Source organism: Taudactylus pleione, unplaced genomic scaffold, assembly GCF_031769625.1.
Source record: "Taudactylus pleione unplaced genomic scaffold, aTauple2 ptg000040l, whole genome shotgun sequence".
Taxonomy (NCBI): Eukaryota; Metazoa; Chordata; class Amphibia; order Anura; family Myobatrachidae; genus Taudactylus; species Taudactylus pleione.
In genome coordinates, this window is record NW_028284442.1 from 24,651,298 (window position 1) to 24,674,842 (window position 23,545).

General features: G+C 42.0%; 1 long non-coding RNA gene across 2 annotated transcripts; it reads right to left on the reverse strand.

Annotated features, from left to right (window-relative positions):
• Positions 1-1,087: 1,087 nt before the first annotated feature.
• On the reverse strand, positions 1,088-23,467 carry LOC148538442 (uncharacterized). 2 transcript variants are annotated; one of them, XR_015871941.1, is made up of 3 exons: positions 23,379-23,467; positions 3,324-3,384; positions 1,088-2,190 (listed from the first exon to the last, which is right to left on the reverse strand). It is a non-coding gene; the product is annotated as an uncharacterized LOC148538442 (long non-coding RNA). The 2 variants fall into 2 exon arrangements; XR_015871940.1 differs by lacking the exon at positions 23,379-23,467 and adding an exon at positions 21,692-21,860.
• Positions 23,468-23,545: the final 78 nt, after the last annotated feature.

Sequence of the window (23,545 nt, forward strand, 5' to 3'; positions counted from 1 at the left end):
GGGACATGTATGTAGTGTTCCTGCTAGGCTGTTTTAGCACTGCCCCATTAAAACAGCTTGCCCAGTGCCTTCCCCACCCACGGGTAGGAAAAGTTGCAGTGACCAACCTCTGCCGAGAGAGGAGATGCCGTGTAACAGGAGTAGAGCCCAGCGACACAGGGACTTTTGGTAGTCAAGGCGATTGTGACATGATAGTACATGTCCTGCAGACTTCTCTTCCAGCAAATGTATTGCCAAAGCCATCTTTTGTAATTCATAAATGTATTTAGTAACTTAAAAGTTTAAATCACTCTAAAGCAGTGGTTTCCCAAATGCAGTCCTCAGGGAACCTTAAAATGGTTTTGGCATGTTTGGTCGACAGTCATTATATAGACCCCTTTATCAAAAAAAAAAAGTGAAAGTTTTCTCCAAAGTTTTAGACACATGGGGCAGGATGCAGACTAATCGATTTTTTTATTAAGTTGCAGTCACTTACAAGGCAAAGCCAGTTCTGCTTTGCCTTGTAAATGACTGCAACTTTTAAAAAAAAAAACAAAACAGATCAGTCTGCATCCTGCACCTCCAGCAGACTCGATCTCTGTTACATCCCGCCCATGGTTTTTGGATAGTGATTACAGGTTTTATGTCCTCCACATAAAAAAAAAAACCAGGCTTTTTTTCATTTGAGCACTTTATGTGTGAAGGGTTTTATCTATGGAGTTTACTCCTTTTATTATCGGTTTGTGGAGGGTTCTATGCATTTGAAATACTGGTCTTTTCCAGGCCTTCAAACATGAGATATGAAATAGTTAAAGGTTCTCTTTGCTTCCTTTATAGTCAGTGATCATCAATTGTAAACAGCTCAACAGCATCTTCCACTGGCAAAGGAAACCAGTCTTCTTTCTTGTCAGAGTACAAACCTTCCCCCCCCCCCCCCCGTCTACTTCAGTCTCCTTCTACAACACCGTATCCCCATAATATGAAGAGTCTTCCCTCTGCCAATTCAAGACGTTGACTTGGATTTACGTGTTTTTGCATTTCAGATATAATTAAAAACATTTCAGTAAATAAAAGGTATGGTTAGCCACCTAATTTGTACAACTGTCAGTGTTTTATTAAAGTGTTGGATATATCAGAACACCACATCTTTAATACGTGGATTATACAGATATTTCTGCTTCTGAGCTGAAGCTTTACTTCCATGGAATTAAGCAGATAAAAGCAGTCTTACCCAAGGGGAAATATGTAAAAACTTCTGTCCAAGGCATGGGGGGGGGGGGGGTCAACAAACTCAAAGCATCAACAGCAAAGATATGCCAAGTGTTTAGACATGTCCCACACATACCTTAGTCCAATCAGAAGCTAGATACAGATGTAGGCAATCAGAACATCCACAAGACTTGGCCTAGTGACATTACCACAACCATATGGCGCACAGCCTGCAAAACTTACATAGGAAGGCTGGAGAAGCAATGCCTGCAACCAGGACGCCTAGGATGGAACCCCACCAAGACTAACTGGGGGAGTGTCTATAAGGAAGGGAGATCCCATGGTGGACTCAAAAACAAACCTCTCTGCAGCTGACCCTTGCACTCAGGGGGGTTAACCTGTCCCCTTCAGGCTTTAACTCAGTGGCACTGGCATTGAACTACGGTACATTGTTATAGACAAATGATGTTTGTTTGGCATAATGTAAGGTTTTTCCTCCATCACCTGGCAAAAACAATGAAACGCTGTAGATGTCAGGATCAACCACTACATTCTTTATTTAGTCTCCTATTGCAATGTCTGCATTGAGTTTGTATTTCTAATTTACCAGAATGAATACAGTATTAGATTACTAAAATAAGTTGCAATATAGAGTATATTTACAGGAATAGAAATAACACAAACAGCTCTATAGTATTGTTCTATACAATACAGGAGACATAAGAATGACAACAAAGACAGAAACATAGGATGAGAGAAGTCCCAGCTCACTAGAGCTTACAATCTAAGAATAAATTGATTAATGCCAATAAAACAGACAGCCACAAGTCCTTTCTTCTCCAGCTCCATTTTGAAAATGTTCCTAAACTTGAAGTGGAATTATAGGCAACTTCAACAGTTCTTCAACTGGCAGCTTTAGTATAGAGCATGAACATAAAGCTTGCCACTGAAGAACTGCTGCTGGTAAGCCAAACTGAGCGACTGAAGACTCCTTTTTAGCTGCTGTGGAGGAAACAAATGAGGGTCATATTTTAGAAGCTAGAAAACAAAAACACATTCAAATATTATACATTCTGACTAGATCTCCCTACATAAATATAGAACGCCAAATACCGATCAATCGGGTCTTTAATGCAATATAGGATTTTTATACTCAAGCATTTCGGTTGTGTTTAAAGTATCTGGATCACAAGTGTCAATGTGGAACATATCCCTTCAGAACTACCATACAATCCATGGATTGTGGGGACTCGGATTACACAGTAAACCATTGCACCTATGCCCTCAGACATGCTAAATGACAGCACTGAAAGCTGCAGAGCGTCAAGATATGTAGAATCACAGATTAAGACAGAGAAATTAAATATAGTTTAGCACATTGTGCAAAACAGTTCTTGAAAAATTTAAATGCTATATTCAGTGCTTAAACAAGACCCAAAGTAAAATGACTGAACAGCAGCTTGAATACGAACACACTTACAATAGATATTTATATGGCAAGATTAATAATAATAATAATAATAATAATAAAAAATACCAATATGCATACAAACAAATTAGGTAACTGGATAAAGATCAAACTTGGATGTTCTATATGCAGTGATTAGCTGGATATTCTAGAACAGGGGTCTTCAAACTTGGCCCTCCAGCTGCTGTGGAACTACACATCCCAGCATGCACTGCCACCTTTTTGATATAACAGCATGCTAAAACTATGTGCAGTGCATGCTGGGATGTGTAGTTCCACAGCATCTGGAGGGCCAAGTTTGAAGATCCCTGTTCTAGAACATTGGTGGGCAATAATTGGCCCTACATGAACTACACATACCAGTATGCCCTGCAACAGTTTTAGTATAGCAAAACTGGCAGGGTATGCTGGCATGTGTAGTTCTACAGCAGCTGGAGGGCCAATTATTGCCCACCAATGTTCTAGAATATGGGACAACCTACAAAGTTTCAGGTTCACAGTAAGGGATAAAAGAGTCATAACAAAATATTTTAGTCCCTTGGATGAGAGGTGGAAGCAGATACCAACTGATAAAGCAGGCATGGCCCACCTACTGCGAGGGGGGCAATTAGAAAGAGCTAGACTGCCCTCCAACCATCTGCCACTCTCCTATCCGAGCTTTGATTACCTGGTGCTCCTGGTGTCTTTAGCCTAATTGCCACTTGCCCAGATTCTGGATCATTGGGGTCCTGTTTGGAAAAGAAAATAGGTACTATTCACCTTATGGAAAAGCTGACAAATAAGACTTTAAACATGGAATCAATAACCCCCATATTTAATTACACCCCCTTCCCTCCCAACCTGCACAAAAATAAATAGCATTATTTCTTTAATATAAGAGCCTTGTCCCTGTAACCTTAAATTGCATTCTCATTTAATAAAAATGGCGATTTCATCACAGTCACACCAGCATTAACTAGCACCTATGTTCAAAAAATATGCCTCTTCCCCATGTACTGTACTTAGTGTGTGCAATATTCTAGTACTTGTGTAGAATAACCCAGTAAAAAAGATTTAGTGTATGTTGCATGAGTCTACAGTAAGATATAGAGATATACAATACTGTGCAAAAGTTTTAGGCAGCTGGGGAAAATGCTGCAAAGTAAGAATGCTTTCAAAAATAGAAGTGTTAGGGCCGTATTCAATTAGTTTCACACCCGCAAAACTATTTTGCATGCGGGACATCACGTGATTTGGATGTGAAAACTTTGTGCACGCCCCTTCTATTTGCCATATTTAACGCCAAAGGACGTGAAAACGCGTCCCGGCGACACAAACAGGCGAAAAGTGCTGTCAAAGATGGGGAAATCAGCCTAACACCCCCCAAAAGATGCACTAACATTGGGTATCAGTATAGATGTCCACGAATAGCCCTCCTGAAGCTATTTGGGGTACTTAAGTGTTTTCAATTGCCTCTATATAGAGTCTTTGAATAAGTGGTGAGAATAGCAGTAAGCAGTATTTTTTCGTGAAAATAAGTAGCCCGGTCAAATTTGGGGTATACTTGAAAATGGGTGTAAGCATAGTTTAAATTCACTAAAGTGACGTTTTAAGTGACATAAAAATGCACCTTCAGCAAGCACCTGCAATCAAAAACACCTCCCCCATACTTGCAGACCCCCAAAAGTCTATTTCACTACTTTTTATGTGTTCCCCACTTTGTACTTTTTAGCCCCCATTTTCAAAGTCATTTTTTGGGGTGTTCCTTTTTTTCTTTAGGGTTTTTGACAGGTATCCTTTGGGGGGCTGTCCCAAGGGTGCAGAGTGGTTTCCGCACCTTTGTACCCCAAAACCGCAAATTCTGCACTTTTTTTTCCACCTGCTATTCATAGGCGAAACTTTTTTGCCTATTACATTGCATTAACTTTCTGCGTACACGAAAAGTCTTTGCAATTGAATACGGCGAAAAGTTTCCGCCTGGCGAAATGTCATCCGCGATACTTTCGGTGCTAATTGAATACAGCCCTTAGTTTGAAGGCAAAGGATGGTCACACTTTGTTCATTCACTTTGCATTTTGTTAATTGATAATAAACTATTGACACTCCTATTTTTGGAAGCATTCTTACTTTGCAGCATTTTTTCCACACCTGCCTAAAACTTTTGCACAGTACTGTATATAGAAGATAAATGATACAAGAGGAATTGATAGGATACCAGTGGACTATCGACTGTTGCTAACAGTCTATAGTATCAAAGCACAGGAAATTGTGCAAGTGTTGATCCTTTTATAGCTGGCAGCACATTGTACTGTATCCAAGGTCAGGTCAGTAAATTTATAGTAAGTTCTCCTTTGCTCAATAAAGACTATTATAGGGCCTCATAACAGACTAGAACCCATCCTTACATTATAAAAACATGATGTTGCAACCAATCTTCAAACACTAGAATGCATCTCATCTTTATAGCCTCTCTCTAATTAGAATACAATACACCATCCAAATTGCCCATCATCATTTATTAGACCCTTGGTTATCCATCCACTACTTTGCTATTTGGACAGACGACACCCCCTGCATTCCTGCCTCTGGATGGTGGCACATAAAGCACCCTGCTATTTACAGCTCTGAAAGGGACTCAGACTTTGGCCGCCTACCTTGAGGTTTGCGGTCGAAGGATGAGAGTTTCTGAATAAGCAGATACTCAGGGAGCTGTATCAAATCTTGATAGGATAAAGTGAAGAAGTTGCTCATAGCAACCAATCCGCTTCTGTCATTTTTCTAGCAGCACCTGTAAAGTGACAGTTACAAGCTGATTGATTGGTATGGGCAAATTCTCTACTTTATCTCTCCCCAATATTTGATAAATCTTGCCCTCAATGTGCTGCGTAGGTACAGCATTTGGCTAGTGGTTGAGTTTCTCAATAGGTAGATACTGTGGGGTATATGTACTAAGCAGTGAAGAGAGAGTGAAAAGTGATTGATAAGGTGCCAGCCAATCAGCTCCCAACTGTCATCTCACAGGCTGTGTTTGAAAAAGTGATAGTTGGGAGCTGATTGGCTGGCACCTTATCACAGACTTATCACTTTTCACTCTGTCTCCTAACCCTGCTTAGTACATAGACCCCTGTATGTGCTATGTATGGACAGCATTTGGTTAGTGGCAAAAACTTTCCCAATAGAAAAGGACAGCAAATAGTCTTCTGAGCAGAAGATTTCCTTTTGCTTTCTAATAGTTTTTAATGTTTGTTATTGGAGAGCAGAAAGTAGAACAATCTTAAATAATGCAAGTTCTGGCAGAGCATGTATGCATCATAATTGTGCTACCATTGTGCTTTATTATTTGAAGCATCCCGCTAGGGGACACTCATCAAAATAGCAAAAGCAGAATCAACAGTCTATCACAATGTCTCATCAAAATGACCTTACTATAAAATGTTCCAAAATTTAACATAGGGTGAATTGTCCAGTGAATAAACGGTTAAGGGAACGCTAATATTTAAGGGGATGGTGTATGTAGAAGATATAACTTCAAACTATTCGGAGACATGTGCCATCATTATTACTATGTATACTTTCTTTTAAATACATTTTTGGCTTAAAGAGTGAAGGAATGGTTAGAATTTTGCCGCCAAAAAACAGGGAGAGGTGCAGAGTTCCCGCACCTCTCAGAGTTCCATAAAATCCATTATAATGGAAGTGAACACTGATGGTGCGTACACACTGGGCGATTAAAGTGGACGACTGAACGATAACGATATCGTTATCGTTCAGTCGTCCACTTTATCGTCCATTTTTAACACAAAAAAGATGAACGATGACGACGACGCGCGTTCCCGCGGGTCGTTCGTCATCCTCGTTCATCGGGCTGACATGCAGGCCAACCTGACGACCTCGTCAGGTTGCTGCATGTCAGGGAATGGGTGAGAGAGCCCGGCGCTGAACGATATCGCTAATGATATCGTTCAGCGGCTGTGCTCAATGTCATGAACGACATTGAGCACAGCCTGCCGGGGACACACTAGACGATATCGCTCAGGGAGCATATCGTCTAGTGTGTATGCACCATAACAGTTTGGTTAAATTCATTGGACAGAACTAAAGATCTGCAAATATTGTTGATAACTTTTCACAAGGTTACAAGCTAGGTTTCAATCATCTGCTCCACTGCAAAACTCAGGGTTACATTATTTTGCAGGGACCAATGGCATAGAATAGCCTTGACTGTTCGAGACTAAAAATGATACATTTCCCAAAAGCTCCAGCTCACAAGTATTTAGATTCTGAAAAATTTCAGATTAATATATCCCTCCAATCAGGAGGGAGCATAGAAGATCAGCATTAGCTGTATGCAAGTGATATGGCGCCATTTCCACACAGGCCACATAGCAATCTCGTATCTTATGGGCGGCATCTTTCATTCAGTTCCTCTGCCTCTGGAATACTTGGGTATTAAAGCTGTGTGATATAGTGAATAGAGTGTACGGGAGCACTGTGGAATCTCAACCAAATTAGGGTGTTACCATAGGAAAACAATGGGCCTCATTATAGTTAGTATATCTCCCAAATGCATGTTTGTTCCTCCGCAAAACCATGTTGTACTGCAGTGCAGTTAGAGAGAGGATTTACGATGTGCATATGGATTTAGAATGGGGAGGGTGCATTCCTTGCTCAACTCCAAGGGGCATATTCAATTAGCCGGGGTAACCCGCAAGGCGGCCGGCTGCATTCTCTCCTATTCAATAAGCCAGGCAAATTTAGCCACAGTAGTTTTCAATAGGATTTAACTCTGCTTTTTCCCATAAAAATGTCAGGACTTGCTTCAGAACCCCTGGGACAACCCCCTTAATGATTAATAAGGCACTTAATCATTTTTAACTAGCTTAATTTGGCCAAATAACAACATGTAATTTTTGAGTGGATTCTGCAAAGTGAGAAATAATGGGTAAAAAAAAAAAAAATGTGGGACAGGTATATGGGGGTGCTGGATGGATGGTGTATGTTACAGGTCTATGGAGTTGCTGGATGGATGGTGTATGGGACAGGTCTATGGGGTAGTTGGATGGATGGTGTATGGGACAGGTATATGGGGTTGCTGGATGGATGGTGTATGGGACAGGTATATGGGGTTGCTGGATGGATGGTGTATGGGACAGGTATATGGGGTTGCTGGATGGATGGTGTATGGGACAGGTATATGGGGTTGCTGGATGGATGGTGTATGGGACAGGTATATGGAGTTGCTGTATGGATGGTGTATGAGACAGGTATATGGGGTTGCTGGATGGATGGTGTATGGGACAGGTATATGGGGTTGCTGGATGGATGGTGTATGGGACAGGTATATGGGGTTGCTGGATGGATGGTGTATGGGACAGGTATATGGGGTTGCTGGATGGATGGTGTATGGGACAGGTATATGGGGTTGCTGGATGGATGGTGTATGGGACAGGTATATGGGGTTGCTGGATGGATGGTGTATGGGACAGGTATATGGGGTTGCTGGATGGATGGTGTATGGGACAGGTATATGGAGTTGCTGGATGGATGGTGTATGGGACAGGTATATGGAGTTGCTGGATGGATGGTGTATGGGACAGGTATATGGGGTAGCTGGATGGATGGTGTATGGGACAGGTATATGGGGTAGCTGGATGGATGGTGTATGGGACAGGTATATGGGGGTGCTGAATGGATGGTGTATGGGACAGGTATATGGGGGTGCTGGATGGGACAGGCATATTGCGGTGCTGGATGGATGAGACAGGTGTTTTTGAGATTGCAGGTGGGAGTTACAGGAGTTTAACAGTTTTTTTAAAGTTGCTTAAGATGACAAAGATCACTTTACAGGCATTTGTATGCACCCCAAGTTAATCTAGAGTTATTGGTTTGCAGAAAACCACTTGTTATCTAACATTTTTAAATAGCTACGTAAAAAAATAAAATGCAAAAAGCAGCCATTTGAAACATTTTAAGAGCCCCAAATGTTTAAAACAAAATTGCAGTTTTATCTTTTGTATGGCAACATGGGATGTCCAGGCGCAAATTTGTTCCCATCTCTAATTTAGGCCCAGAGTGCACTGTATGCAGTCTCCCAGGAGGAGGGAGCATAGGCTACACAAATATATTCCCCACACATAGCACAGAAGAAGCTATATAAAAGGGAGGATAATTAAAAAATATCCATTTTCCTAGTAGAGTATCAGAAAAGCTAATAAGCTATATATTTTAAATTGGAGGAAATATCAGAGTAGCCACAAAACTTCGTACCACAGGAACTAAATAACTTCTCAGAATAAAATATATATATCAAATGGGAAATAAAGTCAGCATAAGGTAATGGCATAGTTCAAAAAACCTAACTAGATTGGAAAGAGAATATAAATAAAACAATTTTTTTTCAAAAAATAAAATTTTATATATATATATATATATATATATATATATATATATATATATATATATATATATATATATTACACACACACACAGAGTCAGGTGCATAAATATTGGGACATTGACAGAATTTTCATATTTTGCCCTCTATTCACCACCACAATGGCTTTGAAATGAAACAAACAAGATGTGCTTTAACTGCAGACTTTCAGATTTAATTTGAGGGTAATTACATCCAAATCAGGTGAACGGTGTAGGAATTACAACGGTTTCTATATGTGCCTCACACTTTTTAAGGGGCCAAAAGTAATGGGGACTATCAACTCAAAAGCCATTTCATGGACAGGTGTGTGCTATTCCCTCGTTATTTCATTGTCAATTAATCAGGTAAAAGGTCTGGGGTTGATTCTAGGGGGCGGAATTCAATTGATTACGTGGTCCGGATCTCCCGTCTAAAGTGACAAGAGATCGCGGGTCGCTATGCAATTTCTGCCGTTTTTCGCGCTGATCGCGCCCATAGAGGTCAGGTTTAGCCGCGTAAAGCAGCTAAACCAGACCAAAGTGCTAGGCGCGACCTCGAAAAATGATGTTTGGGCGCCCAAACAGGTCACTTTTCGCACATTTCAGCTCTCATCCCCCTGAAATGTAGCGCTGGCAGCTGATCGCGCCCGACAGGAGCAAGAATTGAATAGCTCCGTCGGGCACGATAGGGGCTTAGGTGTGACATTTGCATTTGGAATCAGTTGCTGTCGACTCTCAATAAGATCCAAAGAGCTGTCACTATCAGTGAAGCAAGCCATCAGGCTGAAAAATCAAAACAAACCCATCAGAGAGATATCAAAAACATTAGGTGTGGCCAAATCAACTATTTGGAACATTCTTAAAAAGAAGGAACGCACCGGAGAGCTCAGCAACACCAAAAGACCCGGAAGAGCACGGAAAAAAACTGTGGTGGATGACAGAAGAATTATTTCCCTGGTGAAGAAAAACCCCTTCACAACAGTTGGCCAAATCAAAAACACTCTCCAGGAGGTAGGTGTATATGTGTCAAGGTCAACAATCAAGAGAAGACTTCACAAGAGTGAATATAGAGTGAACAAGACGTAAACCATTGGTGAGCCACAAAAACAGGAAGACCAGATTAGAGTTTACCAAACAACATCTAAAAAAGCCATTACAGTTCTGGAACAACATTCTATGGACAGATGAGACAAAGATCAACTTGTACCAGCGTGATGGGAAGAGAAGAGTATGGAGAAGGAAAGGAACTGCTCATGATCCAAAACATACCACCTCATCAGTGAAGCATGGTGGTGGTAGTGTCATGGCGTGGGCATGTATGGTTGCCAATGGAACTGGTTCCCTTGTATTTATTGATGATGTGACTGCTGACAAAAGCAGCAGAATGAATTCTGAAGTGTTTCGGGCAATATTATATGCTCATATTCAGTCAAATGCTTCAGAACTCATTGGACGGCGCTTCACAGTGTAGATGGACAATGACCCGAAGCATACTGCAAAAGCAACCAAAGAGTTTTTTAAGGCTAAAAAGTGGAATGTTATGCAATGGCCGAGTCAATCCCCTGACCAGAATCCAATTGAGCATGCATTTCACTTGATGTAGACAAAACGCCTCAAGAACAAGCAGGAACTGAAGACATTTGCAGTAGAGGCCTGGAAGAGCATCACCAGGGATGAAACCCAGCGTCTTGTGATGTCTATGCGTTCCAGACTTCAGGCTGTAATTGCCTGCAAAGGATTTGCAACAAAGTATTAAAGTGAAAGTTAGATTTAGGATTGTTTAGTTTGTCCCATTACAAAGTGGGAGGCACATATAGAAACCGTTGTAATTCCTACACCGTTCACCTGATTTGGATGTAATTACCCTCAAATTAAATCTGAAAGTCTGCAGCTAAAGCACATCCTGTTTGTTTCATTTCAAAGCCATTGTGGTGGCGAATAGAGGCCAATGGATACCAGTTGTACAGTCCTGATGAAAAGGTCTACGGACCTTGAAACGTCGACATGATTCTGTACCGTTTTTTCAACATGATTTAAGTATATTATATATTTTTCTTAAGGGAGTGCCTCCTGTGCTTTGTTTTTTCCTTGTGAGTTGCTATACCTCATATTGGAGATACATTGTATTGGTATATATTTTACACACACTGTATAATTTTTTATTTTATTGTTTATAGGATTATATTATCCCTCTATGTATGTCTGCTCCTTAGGAGGGGCTCCTCGTGACTGCAGGCGATGCCTATAACATTGCACCAGTAAGTGCTTTGTAGAGATACCTCTGTTTATGAAGGTACAGCAATGTCAGGGCAGCTCCTCTGCCGCGTCACTAACAGCCACTGAATACAGCGATCAGACTGGAGCACAATAGCTATTCGCTGCCACAAATCTCACTTTTTCTTAGATTGACAAAATCTAAAAGTTCAGATTCCTTTTTCTTCTCTCAGTTCAGCTACATAAATCGTACATGTTCTTTAAAGGGTGACTGGTCGGATCTCAAATTCAGCATATACAGTGCATCCGGAAAGTATTCACAATGCTTCACTTTTATGTTGTTACAGCCTTATTCCAAAATGGAATAAATTCATTTTATCCTCAAAATTGTACACACAATACCCCATAATGACAACGTGTAAAGTTTTTCTGCGATTTTTGCAAATTTAATTAAAAAAAACAACAACTAAGAAATCACATGTACATAAGTATTCACAACCTTTGCTCCATACTTTGTTGATACACCTTTGGCAGCAATTACAGCCTCAAGTCCTTTTGAATATGATGCCATAAGCGTGGCACACCTATCTTTGGGAAGTTTCGCCCATTCCTCTTTGCAGCACCTCTCAAGCTCCATCAGGTTGGATGGGAAACGTCGGTGCACAGCCATATTCAGATCTCTACAGAGATGTTCAATTGGATTCATGTCTGGGCTGTGGCTGGGCCACTCAAGGACATTCACAGAGTTGTCCTGAATTTGATATCTTAGCTGTGTGCTGTTGGTGTCCTGCTGAAAGATGGACTGTCGCCCCAGTCTGAGGTCAAGAGCGCTCTGGAGCAGGCTTTCATCCAGGATGTGTCTGTACATTGCTGCATTCATCTTTCCCTCTATCCTGACTAGTCTCCCAGTTCCTGCCGCTGAAAAACATCCCCACAGCATTATGCTGCCACCACCATGCTTCACTGTAGGGATGGAATTGTCCTGGTGATGAGCGGTGCCTGGTTTCCTCCAAACAATGCCTGGGTTCAATCTTTGTCTCATCATGGTCTGAGAGTCCTACATGTGCATTTTGGGAAACTCCAGGTGGGCTGCCATGTGCTTTTTACTAAGTAGTGGCTTCCGTCTGGCCACTCTACCATACAGGCCTGATTGGTGGATTGCTGCAGAGATGGTTGTCCTTCTGAAAAGGTTCTCCTCTCTCCAGAGGAATGCCCTAGCTCTGACAGAGTGACCATCGGGTTGATCTCCCACGAACGCTTAGTTTAGATGTCTGGCCAACTCTAGGAAGAGTCCTGGTGGTTCCGAACTTCTTCCATTTACGGATGATGGAGGCCACTGTGCTCATTAGGACCTTCAAACCAGCAGATATTTTTCTTTACCCTTCCCCAGATTTGTGCCTCAAGACAATCCTGTATCTGAGGTCTACAGACAATTCCTTGGACTTCATGCTTGGTTTGTGCTCTGACATGCACTGTCAAGTATGGGACCTTATATAGACAGGTGTATGTCTTTCAAAATCATGTGCAATCAACTGAATTTACCAAAGGTGGACTCCAATTAAGCTGTAGGAACATCTCAAGGATGATCAGTGGAAACAGGATGCACCTGAGCTCAATTTTGAGCTTCATGGCAAAGGACGTGAATACTTATGTACATGTGATTTCTTAGTGGTTTTTTTTTTTTTAATTAAAAAAAAAAAAAAAAAAAAAACTTTACACGTCATTATGGGGTATTGTGTGTAGAATTTTGAGGACAAAAATTAATTTATTCCATTTTGGAATAAGGCTGTAACATAACAATATGTGGAAAAAGTGAAGCGTTGTGAATACTCTCCGGATGCACTGTATATTGTGTAAATATACTCATGATAAAGCATTATTGATTTTCCTGCCAACACAACCTGAAGCACGAGTTGATTCAAATATGATGAGTACAGATTTAGCATTATATTGTTTGATGAATACTATTATCTTAGGTCAGTGGCTCCCAAACTCTGTGCCGTGGCACCCTGGGGTGCCTCGGGACACTTGCAGGGGTGCCTCAGGTTGGTGGTTCAGCATCAAATCAAATTATTTATGGTCAATGTAATGTAAATATGTGGGTAAACAGAAGTGCAAACCTGTCCACCACCACATAACTGAACCCAAGTATGACAGGTCAGCACAATTGACTTCACACTACTACTTTACTTCATTTTTGTCTAAACTTCTCAACAACAAACTTAAACTTAGGGGTGCAGTGAAAACAAATGCTAATACTCTAGGGCGCCGAGATTCTTCAAAAGTGTTTGGGAACCATGGTCTTCGGTAATTCGAATGTGCAAGTCTTATGCAGACCCATTGCACCAGGAAGTCTGGTGGAAGAAACGTTAGCACGTGCATCTTTAGTAGTGGCAACCTCCTGAAATGAACCATCAGGTGTATCTGTGAATGTTACTTGTAGGATGACACTTCTCTAACTGGGAGTCTGCGGAGGAATCTAAAAGACATTCAAGTACAAATATATGGAAGGTAACCCTAGTCAGTGAACGGGCTGAGCGGTTATGGCACAAAGCAGGGTTGATTGGTGTAACCTTGACTGGTGATGAACTATTCCCGTTTAGTGTGTTGAGAGAAAAAAGGGGTGGTCCTAAAGCAATCTAAAAACAGTAAAAAGAAATATATTTGTACAAAGTTAAGTTATTTTGTCTCTTTTTATAGAGGTCCCCCTTTAAATATGGATGGTAAAATACCAGCACTCTCCCTACAATGCCAGCTTCTGCCCGTGTACTAAGCTGGTTATCAAAAGAGCATGCAACAAGCTTTTCTACATCGTAGAATATTACCACTCGCTCACTGTCTCAGGGACCTGACCAGAAGTCCGTTTAACCCTTACATTAGAAGTTTCCCAACCTTATTCAGAATGTGACCCAGACCTGGGAGCCAGGTTTGCAACTCATGATGATAAATACTGTCTTTCCTTTAATTGACTTAAATGTAAAATTTACAAATGACGTAAATTAAAAATTTACTTTAATTATAAAATAAGATACATGTAAAAAAAAAAAAAAAAAAAAACAGAAGAAGAGGAGGCGACAACAAATCTGTTTGTCAGATGGAAGTACTAACCAGTTTTCACAATACATTTAAATATTTTTAACTGGGAGGGGGAATTTAAGAAGTGGTTTGTGTACGATCGATCTAGATACACACCTAAACTTCTGGAACTTGGCATAACAGATTCATCTACAAATCCATAGCCACAAACTGCCAAATCTTACAACAGAGTAGATATTGAGATTAGGAAATCGGCAGACCACAAAAAACTATACTATAGCTGTAGATTTAAAAAAAAAGAAAAAAAAAAGACTGCAATAAACCCAAAAAAGAAGAGGCGGCAGCAGACACACCAAAGGCATCTGGGTCAGAGTGGTACATTTGATGGCGTGCATTGCCAACCCATTAAGTAAGGCCACAGAGATCCCCTTAAAGCAGAGAGCAAGAGAAGCAGTTAATATGCTTACTGTGGCAGGATCACACTCAGAACACTTGCTAATGTTTCTCCTGACACCTCTTACCGGGACACATCTGCTAAAGTGCTGATCAGAAATGAGAACCAAATTCCCAGTTACGTGCGCTGCTTGGACAGGGCTGGGATACCACACATTCCAGGCATGCCTAGTACATATGATATACATTCCAACCCAGTTGACGGCCCCTTGGTGTCGTATACACTTTGTTCTGAGCCAGGAGCTCCACCTCTCAATCTTTTCCAGGGCCAATCTCCCTCCCCAACTCTTAACCGAATTTGATGCCGACATTGACCAACACTGCTGAGCTACATACACACCCTTTACCTCCTTAAAAGGATTTGGTTCCCTAAACAGCATTTTGTAGGAAAACAGTGGCAGCTCCTGATAAACTGACAAAGGTATTAATCATTCACATTTAAGGAGCACAGCGAGAACTTAATATTTTAGTGTGTGTGATGCAGTTAATAATTCTTTAGCGTCTGCTAATCACAAGTAAACCGATAGGCGACAACATAAGGAAAGAAAAGAGAAATCTTATAAGGGCTGCTGCAATATCACGCAGAGGAATCTCAATAGCTGGCCTCACCCCTGACCCAGTTCGTTACCCTGCAAGCTTATATGAACGTCATGGTATGAATCAGTCACAGGATGAGCCAGATCAGCCGCTCTGCTCTTACATCACTAATGACATTGCAGAACCCAATTATTTGTTTTTCCATACATGGCAAATAGGTGGTTGAAGTGGCCTTTTTGAAACCCACAGGTTTAGCTCACCAAAGTGGTAATATAAAACTTCTAATGTATATGAAGTATGGAAGATCACTATCAACTAACAGGAACACCTGGCTTTAACCGGACATAACGTAGCCAAATGGAGGTACAGTAGGAAAGGAGGTAAACTTTAACCATAATTATTTCATCTTTACTAAATATTATTTTCTAGAACTTATGGTTCATTTGGTGGGAACATTTTCAATGTATCCCCCCTGTCGTCTGACACTAGTTGTATTGTGCTTTAAAGGAACAGTAATATAATTAGTCTTAGCTTAATTATGTGTAACAGTAGGATGCGTATAGACTGAACATAGACTTGTGTTATCACTTAGTTCAGGCTGTACAGAAAGTTGTCTCTACGATGCTCTTTGCCTGATCAGTCACCTTGTCAATCCTCTCCAGTCCTTCCATGGCCCAATATCACCTTCCCCCTGCCGCTGGGACATGCCTCCAGACTACTGTATTGTAAGAGCATTAGTACACCTCAATAACACTGAGCAAATCTCTGGCAGGAGGTAAACGCTTTACTGCAAATGGAAGGGAAATAATGGCATCTTTACATAACAGAAAGCTCTGCAAACAGACATACCGGCATACTCACTGAAACTAGGCAACGTTGTATAAAAAGGCTTTTATTTTTTACCTTTATATTTGTGTAATATATGGTCAAAGTAACTAAAAGCATTAAAAAAAAAAATGTTATGCTTTAGTCCTGTGACCAATGTAACAAAGATAAACTTCACATTAAACATTTTCTTAGATGTAAATCGGCTGTTTGCAGAACCACGGTTTCAACTAGAACCTTAAAACAGCAACTAAAGGGGTGCACACACGGACTGACCACGTCAACATGACCAATGATAATCCTATAGGATTATCAGGCATTGCTGCGGCTTTAAAACCAGGCATGCTGAAATATTAGGCAAGTTCCCGACATTGGCCGCTACATTGCAGCATTTTGGTCTGCATACCTTCCCTTACTCTGGCCATAACATACAAAATGAAGATTATATAAAATTGATGATTATGTTTCACTGATGGAAAGGGTGCAAAAATTGGACTTTTTTCTTTTGTTAATGCCCCATCTGGGGTTAAGATGACCATCAGGAAGCCGGATTTGACCATAAACAAATATACACAAAATATCTGGCTAAAAAGCAAAAATGACAAAGATAGAACGGTTAGAAGATTGTCGCATAAATTGTAAAAAGGTGTAATCACTGTCTCAGCATTTTAAGTGGGGATTTATAGTAAACTCAAGATGTCTCAGAAGAGAGAAGTTCTGTTGAGTTGAAATGCAGAAGCCTGTAGATCAGGCCTGGCCAACCTGCGGCTCTCCAGCTGTTGTGAAACTACAAGTCCCAGCATGCCCTGCAACAGTTTTAGCATTCCCTAATAGCAAAACTGTAGCAAGGCATGCTGGGACTTGTAGTTTCACAACAGCCGGAGAGCCAGAGGTTGGCCAGGCCTGCTGTAGATCAGAACCATGGCATATGTCAGTCATGACAGACTCCCCTCAGGGAAGAGGGGATGCGGTCAATATGCCATCCACAGGAACCCCGAAGGTAAGTAGTGGGGTTGGGGGGAGGGTTATTGTTAGGAATAGGCACTAGGGGAGGGTTAGGGTGCAGGGAGGGAGAGGTTAGTTTTAGGCACTAGGGGTGGTGGGGGAGGGGGTAGAGAATACTGAATGACAAGTGTCGCTATTCTGACCGCCGGGGGATACAGACTACCGGCATCCGGTACCCATCCCGGGGAGGAGTCACGGCGAAGGACAGTGAACAGTTATTTAAAATAAAATTTGTCACACTGATTAATTAAAAAAAAATAGACTTGGGTGCATAAAACCTTTAATACGAACTCTGTCATAGCAAACACATTCTTTAGTTAACACATTTTCTCTCATCTGTTTCCTGCCGCTTACGAATTATAAAACTAAACGACAGATAAATCCATAATACAATAATCAACCTTATGAAAAAAAAAAAATAGCATAAACATATACAAAAATCAGATGATGCATGCACAAATATAAAACAATACTAAGGACTATGTAATAATCCTACAAGACCTGTCCCGAGTCAGACATGCATAGTGGGAGCAGACTATCATCGGTCCCCACTGCAGAGAACAGAATGAAGGGTGTGAGAAGTGGTGAGGACGGGAACCAGCTTAAAGAAGACGTGGCCAGGGTAAGTATAAGGGAGGTAGTAATCCTCTTGACGTAGCAATCGCTGAGTCAAACATGATTGTTTATCAATATTTATGAATAGGCCACGTTAATTAGTCTTTATCACTGCATATTGCCCAGATGTTTAAATCATGCTGAAACATCTACATTATTTTTAAATATTGTGGGTCATGACCACAATTAAAAAAATAAATAATGATAATAAAAAAAAAAAAAAAAAAAAAAGAGTGAGTCTCCCATATCCAAATATGATAAAATATGGAGATTTCTTTAGCATGACCGAGATAGTGACACTTTTGCTTTTCAATGGTTCAGTGTACACAAACTTTGTTTAAAGGCACAAAACGATTTCAAATATTGTATAAAAATTACCTTCAGGCTCTGTGTATATGAAACAAATGTATTCTGTGTTTAGATTTACGTCCATTCCGAAGATCTCATTATGATATCTGAATATTCCGTATTTTGGAATAATTGCATATCCAAAATATCCCTGGTCCCAAGCATTTTGGATATGGGAGACTCAATCTGTATATATTTTTCAAAATATAGAAGATTCCCTAGTTCACAGCAAGTTAGATTGGGGGATGCCAAGTAAGATCGGACACAAGAAATAAGATTTCCATGCAGAAAAAGCAACTATGTACATAAAGAAAAGGGTATTAAGCATGTACACATTACATTGCTTTTACGCTAAATAGATCTATTATAAATCTATATATACACAAAACATCATGCAACAGGTTCTATTTATTGATCTGAATTAGCTTGAGGAATAAATTTTCAATTATCTTGAGATTTTCTGTGAACAGGTCACATTTAAAAAGAAAATCTATATTTTCATCCAAGAACAGGTTATAGACTGCACCCATATATTTAATGGCCTCTGGCATTTACTCAAATTATTGACTTAGCAGATATCAGCATCACATGCCACAATCCCTATAAGATACAACACAGCTAAAGAAAACATGGTCCCAATGGAAATTCAGAAACCAGAGATGTGCCACTTCAGCGGTTCCTGATCACCCAACCCAGACATTGCGCTCTGCCAGGTCATCTGTAGTTGAGTATGAAGAGTCTTGCATTAACCTCCAAAAGACACTGCCATGTGCAATCAGATTGTGGCGGACATTATAAATAGCATTTGCTTTTGGGGAAAGGGGGTCAATAACCACATTACGTTTATTTCTGGTCACAAAACAATACACTGTACCTGCTCCAAACTGCAAATGGTAGTAGGTATGGGGGTCTTCCAAATTATTGGGTTCCATCACATGCTATTACTGGAACTAAACACTAGTAATAAGCATGTACTTTGACAACCCCCATTTAAGGATTTCTTTTTTTCCATAAAATTATATAGAAACCGCCGTTTCTGCACAATTTTATGATTTGCTGCTATGTACCAATATTCAGGCTAATTAGCGACGCAGAGCGCTGTCCGCCATTATCATCAATGAGGATTATGGTCTGATTCTATTTGCCAAACTTTTGTTTGGCCCCTTTAGTTAGTGCCAACTTGAGACAGCGTAAACTGCTTTATGCCTATGGAGACATTGTCGCAGCCGAGGGAGCCTCTCCCATAGCCTGGGCTGTAAGGAGGGCAGTGCGGCTGTTGCCGTCGCCCAAGGCACAATGCCCTGCCCCGAGCCCCTGATGGTCCACAGCTCCACGTCACATTGAAGTGCTGGACGCACGCTGCGATGCATAACTGGCAAACAGTGCGTCTGGCTGTTCTGTACACTTCCCTCCGTCCAGGCTTTCACTGACACAATCATGTATGCTGGGCGGGCGACGCTGGTTGTGGTGTGAGGGGAATGAGGCGTCATGACATCCCAATGTCAACATCTTGTCCCTGACCCAAGACAAGAGAAGCGGTCGCAGAGTAGCGAGATGAGCCCTGCAATGCAGCAAATGCCACACTGACCAGCTTGAGCCCAGCCCCAGCATCCCAAAAAGAAAGAACTGCAGACTGAAAAGGATTGTAAAAATAGGTTACACGGCCATTAGACTGTACCTCATGTCCCAACATCAGTTGTAAGATGGCAGGGCTGGCGGAAACATGGCAAACATTGAGGTGTGTAGTGTGATCAGATTTCTGCACCTAAAGGGCACATCATCAGCTGAAATTCATCGCCAACTTGTGGAGGTGTACGATAACGCCATGTCACTGTAACAGGTTTGGTGCGCTGCCTTTGATAACGGCAGGACAGACGTTCAAGATGAGCTGCGATCTGCCCGGTGTTACTTTGCTACCATTGGGAGGTCTTGGACTATCCTCCCTACAGCCCTGACCTGGCACTGAGCGATTTCCATCTCTTTGAACCACTGAACAAGCGCCAGGGTGGAAGGCGAGTTGCAACCAACTGTGACGTTCAGCAAGCAGTCATGTCCTGGCTTCAGGCGCTTTACACGGATTTCTTCTAAAATCGGGACAGATGCCTTGGTGTACTGTTGCAACAAGTGCTTAGACAAGTATGGGGACTATTTGGAAAAATAATCTGTACCAAGGCCATACTATTGATTGTACATATATTTAAAGAGTTGAATACATTTACGCAATAAGAGATCTTTTTACCTTATTTATTGAACCACGCTCGTAGAAGGGAAGGAATGGGGACATTACACACTATAGTATGGCATTTCCCAGGCAAGGAAATAGGGGTGGGGGATGCTCGCCTTCGCCCAGGATGTTACAATTTCTAGCTACCTCTCTGCCTGCAGCCCCCCTCCGGAATCTGGCACTGTGCGTATGCGCAGTGTCACATTCTTTGGGAGGAGTCTACTGACAATGTGAAAGACTCCTCCGATATGCCGGGGATGTAACTCGTAGGGACAGTGGTTATCCCTACCGAATTACAGCTAAAACATAGAAGGGGAAATTCTGTTAAAACGGAAAGTGTCAGTTGCAATACGGTAGGTTAATAATTAATACATAGGCCCCTTAATGATTCCTTATATAGGAATAGGCTCAATGTTTAACGGTCGTTACAGAGTATACACAATTGTTTTTTCACCAAAACCAGTTGTTCCCAATAAAGAACTTCAGAAAAGTTGTAATGCATGTGACAAAACAAGGCTCCTGTAGGAGATAGAGAACTGCAAATATACATTTATATCATAACAGCAAGTATTGAAAGATCTTGTTTCACTTTAATGAACCTTAATTTCTCCATGATAGTATCTTTCAGTATTTCACAGAGTAGTTGATGATACTTCGATTTTAAAAGTAATTACTAACTAAATAGGAATGCAACATTAGCTGCATGAAGCATATCTGTAACCTATCCCCTCAGTAAAATAGTTAAGTGTATATAATTAATGTGTAATCCATATAAATTATACCGTTATTTTTATTAAATAAAGATCAAAAGGTACCAAAAATGCACAAAACTATTCTATGGAACAGCTTAAAGACATCAATCACATAAAACCAAGGCCGATTACTATTCCAGTCACAGACAAAATAAAGTTACAGATTTTGGTGACCAGTAAGTGATACATATCTACTGCTAGGGGACCCTGGGAAAGCAAATGTTTTCTGCCCCTCTTCCCTCTCCAGGGCATGACCCAGAGCGGTGACTGGCTCTCTATCGTCCCTAGCGTTGCGATGTGTAAGTGCAGGTTGCATAAGCGTGAATCAGAGTTTCTGAACGCGCAGGGAAAGCAAACAGGATCTATGTGCGGGGGGGGGGGGGGGGGGGGGGGGGCGGCAGCATATGGAAGTAAAGAAAAGAGGAGAAGAGGATGAGACAAGGGGAAGGGAGGTGGAGGAATAAAGGTGGTTGGAGTTCAAGAGGTCAAGGTATGATAGATGATATTGTTGGAAAATAGATGTCAGACTAGAAGAAGCCTAAAGCACAGAAATACATAAAGATAAGGGAGGGTTACAGGATTACATAGGAGGGGAGGTGGTCCATGCAATAACATTCTCACTCCAGTCCTTACCGTTAGCTGGGCCAGGACAGATGTCATCCTCTCTCCAGTAATGCCTTCTCACAGGGGTGTGGTCAGAGCCCCTTCCAAAACCGGGGGAGACTCCCTAATTTGTGCAATCCACCTGCAGGGTCTATGTATTGGTAGGTGTGATAATGTGCCACACCCACCCCAATCACCACCCGGCCCAGGCCTACAGCAGCAACTTTCATATAGGAGAACTTAGCAACGTTACTATGAGGCTGCTACATACACTAATCATCAGCGCCTGCCCCCAGCCATCCCTTCCTTACTGCGATTCCCTGGCCACGAACAGTGACAGCACCCACAGCTAATGCTGTGACAGCACCCACAGCCATCCCCGGCACAGGTCATGCAGAGTGACAGTACTCAGCACCAGCAATGCACTGACAGCACGTCATCCAATCTCAGCTGTGACACAGCCAACATCCCCCACCCAACCCAAGGCCCTTCTACCCCACCCAACCCAATATCATTCACCCTACTAGACACGAAACACCTCTAGCCAGTCACACACCCCATAGAACGTATAGGCTATCAGCACTAGACATCCAGCCTGTATACCACACCATGTCACCTCACTATACCCACCAATAGCATTTCGCCTTCAGCTTGTATACTACACCCTGTCCTCACACAGCACTGCACCTTATATACAGACACCCCACCTTCAGCCTTTATATTACAGCCTGTTCATATACAGCACTGCACTTTCTATACAGACACCCCAGCTTTAGCCTGTATCTTACAGCCTGTCCATATACTGCACCTTCTATACAGACACTCCACCATCATGCCTTTATTACATCCTGTCCATATACAGCACTGCACTTTCTATACAGACACCCCACTTTCAGCCTTTATATTACAGCCTGTCTAATACAGCACTGCACCTTCTATAGACACCCTGTCCATATACAGTACTTTACCTTCTAATCTTTATACACCCCACCTTCATCCAGAATACTATACCCTGTACATATATAGCACTGCAACTTCTACTAACACCCCACCTTAAGCCCCAGTCCATATATAGCAGTGCAACTTCTATACTGACACCGCACCTTCAGCATTTGCAATGCACATAGGAACACTCCTGTCAACCTGTTCACTACACCTTGTCCCTCCCCTCCCAATAGCCCCACTACACTCCAGTCAACCCCACTACCATCGATCCCCACCCCACTGCCCCCCAGTCGCCTGTCCTAGCATACTCATCCGTACCTGCTTCATCCCATATGGTGACCTGACCTTATAGAGATGACCAGCCAGGCCACATCTAACACCGCCATACTGGGGAGAGAGAGCACTTCTGCTCTCCCCAACTCCTACATGTCACCCACCCAGCACTCTCCATGTGCCCCACCCCCATAAATCATTCCTGCACCCCACCCTAACACTGCGGCACCTCCACTCAGTGTCACACTCACCTCATCTGTCACCAGTTACTGGGGAGTGTCAGCTCACCACACCCTGTGTAACCCATCACTGCACGTCTGCCCGGCTGAGACAAAAAGTCCCCGGGGCACTTACTGCAGAGAGTGCCCAGTATACTGTACCCTGTCTCCACAGCGCAGCCACATACACCTCGACCTGCCAGAGGCACGTACCCAGCCTACATTATCCCCTCCACAGCGCCGGTGCTGTTCCCAGGCAGTGACCGCTCCCTCCCACTGACCTGTCCCGTCTCCCCGCAACTCCCAGCAGCAAGCCGGCTCCAAACTCCGATCAGCTGGCAACGTGATGACGCAGCCTAGTTCCTACCCGTCGCAGCCAATCAGCGCCCACCCTAATGAATAATTAATACAGAAAAGACTACTGGTAGACACGCCCCCGACTATGTAT